Raw genomic sequence first — 4,832 nt, forward strand, 5'->3', positions numbered from 1 at the left:
GATACTGGAATGGACCAAATCCACTTGGGCGTAATGTTATTTTTACTGGGTTTCCTGGGGCAGCCCAGTCGTAAAATGCCTTTGTTTTTTTTCCATCTCACGAAAAGTGCATTTTTGCGCAAGAGTACTCATTTATGGATTTGAATGATGTGTTCATAGATTAATGGCTCATACGCTGGCTTAGCAGCTGAGGCTGTAACACCGGGCTTTAGAAGTAAAATTGAGCGGTAAAATAAGATTTCTAGAATTGTAATTCACATATTTATTAGAATTATTACAGCTACTCGGTCGGCTGTATTCTGGCTTCAATCGTGTGGGTTAGTAGAGCCTAAAAGAGAATACGACTTTCAGTCTTTTTAGTCAATATGAGACATATACATGAATTTATCGTTAAATACTACGCGGTAATAGAGCTGGTTACTTTGACCGTAAGTACTTTTCGCATTAAAGTTTTGAATCTTTTTACTAACCGAGTTTAATTCCACTTCACTGGTTTGGATATTTTAAAAAACTATATTCGAAGAATATGATTGATAATGGAGAGATCGTGAACTTCAGAACCGTTAGAAAAAAACAACAAAAAACAACCATTTAAACACATTTATAAACGAATTAGAGTTCCTGAAATATCGTCAGACGCGACGAGTCAGGTCAAGATTCTTGTGTAATTCAGGTGTATAAAATATACATACACCTGAAATATTCCAAAGTACACCCTCTCCCCAAATAGCGGTACATAAAAAATGTTAGTTGTTAAATAAGCTCCAGCATACCCGCACATTGCGCAACCCAGTGCACGCTCTTGTTTTGATTTGAATCAAGTCCCTCACGGTCCTATATGATGATAAAAACCAGGGAACCTGCAACTGCGGGGTTCAATATACGATGTACTGATCCACACTCTTGTGTTTTCATGTTTATTTTTTCGTCAAATTTCCTATTGACAGATACTTTGGGCAACTAGATGGCGTAAAAGGAATGAAATTAATGGAATCGACTGAAATTAGTTCCTTCCAAATTTCGAGTGCTGTGATCTTCGCAAACCTCCGACCTCGTACTCCTTCACACGCTTCAGAGCGACGCCTTCTGTCGATGCAATATCTAAAATAAGCTTACTTGGTGTACCTTTGGAGTGTTGCGATCTTTGTAAAACTTGCTACTCCACACTGCTTCGCACGCTTCAGAGAGACGCCTTCTGTCGATGTAATTTCTAAATTTCAATCCCCGTGGTAGATCGCCTTCACCTTATTTTAAGTCATATTTTGTCAGATTTTCACTTTAGGTTACTGGAGACCTTCGTTGGTAGTTTTTCAAAACAAAAAAACAAAAAACATACAGGAATAGGTTACTCAAAATTATAAACTTTCACTATTCTATATCTTCTGTTTTTAAAAATCAAAAAAGAAAAACGGGAAAAAAGTAGCAAAAGCGTGAGCAGGTATAATGTTTAGGTCACCCATCCAAGTGCTAACTCTCCTCGGGCGAGCTTGACTCAGTCTCTCGAACGACAACGATTTATCCACTGGACCACGGTTCCAGGTGAATCAACATAACAATAGCCGTGAAAACAATGCACCGAATAGACTAGACTTTTTAACAGTATTTTTTCAACCGATTCCGTGCGTGGCAGAGATGCAAGGGATTAGCCGATATGGTCTGGGGGCCGGCTGGTCTCTCCCCTGATGCTTTGGCTAGAACATTTTCTTGCGTAATTCGTACACCCAAGGGCAGAAGGATTTAATCGCCGTCAGGTCCGAAGTCCATACGCCGCCTCAGCTCTGCGGATGTCTCGGGGGTATGGCACAGTGGAATCGCTTTTTTTATATTTTACTTTTGGTGGGTTCGAATCCCGTCTTATCCACATAAAAAAAATTTAAATCCATTTTTCTATTAGATTTAAATCTTCAACGATAATGCAATCTTTTAAGTGAAAACATATCTATTCCTATTCAGTTGAAACCTGTATAAGTTCGATCAGACGTTATCAGTCATATAAGCAATATCGATCTACAAAAAGTAGACCTATGCTTTCTTATCTTTTATGTCAAAGTTTACGAGAAACATTTACTGTATTTGGATCATCATATGCCCGCAAAGGACTATTGGATGGTGCCGTGAAGACTTCCGGGTACTATTGACTATTTTGGTGATTCTGACAGGCACATTGGGATATTTGATCGTGTTGCGTCATGGCGCAAGATCAAATTCACAAGTAATGTGACATGTGTAACACAAAACTGTTTATTTTGTGGCCTACAAAAGGGCAGAACCTGCAAATATTTTAATATCATGTAGAGGACACCTTGAGGGAGAAGATCGTTTTAGACAACTTAAACGAAATCATTATTTTCTGTGAACCATTCCATTATCTTTTGACTAACATTGCAACGAGGCCTCTGTACCATGATGATACAGGCAACCCAGTGAACGCCTGTAGGGCGTCTTGCTCATTTTAATAAGTTGAGAATAAGCTTCTTTGTTTGAGTTGTATCAATATTCATGTGTCTTCTTACAATTACATCAAACAAAGAATTGAAACTCTAGGTGAATGACACGTGGTATTAAATGGGAAAACCTTCCGCCCAAGTGGGTTTGGTCTATATAGTAAAAATCGAGAACATGAAAATAAGAACTCCTTAGGATTCTGCGATCACTTAGTGTGTCATGATGCGATGCTTGGTAAATTGAATTAAGCAATAATAGCAAATAAAAGTACGAACATTAACGCATAACTTAATGATCGAGATAAGAGTAGAAAACCAAGCTGCGAGTTTAATATTATAACATGAAAACGGACACAATAGGGGATACCTCGAGAATGAAAGCAGCGAAACAACGCCTCGAGGAATATCAATAATACATATTATATATATTTTTCATTATCTGTATGATCATATACTACTATATATGATTTGTTCTTTATTATCATTTATTACTACAGCCTACTATAGCTGAATTAATCTTAGCAGCTACTCAGCTCGATTAGTCTAGCTATTCTGAGTAGCTATTACCAATACCTGTATCAATATTATCTTGTAGATAAATTTTGAAAATTATGGTAATAAAGCTAATCAATCAGAAGAGTGCGCCCGCAGATAATGATGCTTTAAATTATATAGCGCTCTTTCTATATGGATATAATCAAAGGCGCTTTGTATTAAGTTTTCAATTTCAGATTGCTTTTTATGCAATTTACAATCATGAGAAATGGTTAATATGAGGTGTAGGCACTGAGGGTAGTCACTGCCAGGGTTTTCAGTGGTTCTTTTACGTCCCTCCGATAGATGAAAGAAGAGAAATCAAAAGAGGTCTCTATGTCACACAGGAAACAGTGCGCACATTGACACCTTGAAAAAGCATGGAAGATCAGAGGTGAAAGCCGTGTGGTGACGTTTATTTTTAATCCGCTAATGGTATTTCACAGTAGAAATCTACCCTTGTCTACTGTCATCCCTGTAACGTGCCAAGACCGATTTGCTCTGGTACCGGCGATATCTGCTCTCCACCTTCGCCGAAATTATCGAGATCACTGGCTATGGTGTGGTGGTAATATTTTCCAAGAGATGTTTTCGTAGTTTTTTTCCGATTCAACATTTGCCTTATGCTCTCGTTCTTGCGGCTAGGGATGTTCCTGTTTCGTTCACTTGAATGCGAGAAGTGACCCTCGCCACGAAAATCACGTACACCACAAGGATATTTAAAAATACATAATAGCTGCCAAACTATAACTTGGTATATAGTTATCTATCCTGGAATACACTGGTGCGTCTTGCTTGAAATGCGGCCCCCTAGTTTGGGTCACTATTTTTATTCGACGATTAAGGAGCATGGCATGGCGCAAGTCCTCTATATTGTTGACCTTAACTGCACTGACCATTACTCACAATACAGCGTACGGAAAATTGTTGCGGTAACAACAAGAATCCTTCGCTAGATAAATTAAATCAAGCCAGTAAAAGCAAAGCGGTTGCTATTTTGATTTTGTTATATTTTGACATTCTATAGCGATATTCACCTCTGAGTTTTTTGTCCACTAAAATTCTACTCATCCACCCATTTCCGACGAATCACAAAGCAAACCGCCCTCATTGACGCAGAATGGCAGGTTAATTAAAGGAGATTCTTCTCCTATTCAACTTTCTCCATGGCAATGCATAGGGTCGGCCATTACTATTTACAAAGACTGAAAAAACTGACCCGCGCGTACGGTATGAACCTCAATTTAGTAAGCAAAATAGCCTAGGGCCGCTAATAAATAAGAGTACCTTGAAAAGTACCATACCATCGACAGCGTCTTTAAAAAGTTCAACACGATACAGGAAAAGCTACCCCCTCCCCCTAAGTCGTCCGCCATTGGCTGAAGATACTGTCCCCAAAGATCAAGCTTTCCAGCAAGTTTGAAATTATTCGAATAAATCAAATGTCTTACAAGTTGGTAGCTTTGAACTGATAGTTACCTAAACGCCTGGGTTGAACCGATGTAGGAACGATTACAACGTCGGGAAATCTTCTCATCGTAGCTCATTCTGTTTATTCCAAACACATTTAAACAGTTACAATACACAAGAGTAATCATTTATAAACGTGTGCTTTGTAATAGAAGATGTTTTAAGAGAACACTTTCAAGATCTAATTTCAAGTGTTTCCGACAAAGGTTTCCTGAAGTTCAATTTTGTTTATTGATATAAAAACAGGAGTGTATAATCCGACCTTTTATCAGTCATGTTTACGACAAATCCAAAAACTTCGTATCCAAATCACGGGCTCAACTGTCACCGCAAATATTTGAGGTCAGCTTAGAGTGCTGGAAAGGATAAGGCGAGGCGATATTT

This window comes from Actinia tenebrosa, unplaced genomic scaffold (assembly GCF_029948245.1).
Source record: "Actinia tenebrosa isolate PJP-AT-01 unplaced genomic scaffold, QUT_ActTen_1.0 PGA_scaffold4__44_contigs__length_22323623, whole genome shotgun sequence".
Classification (NCBI taxonomy): Eukaryota; Metazoa; Cnidaria; class Anthozoa; order Actiniaria; family Actiniidae; genus Actinia; species Actinia tenebrosa.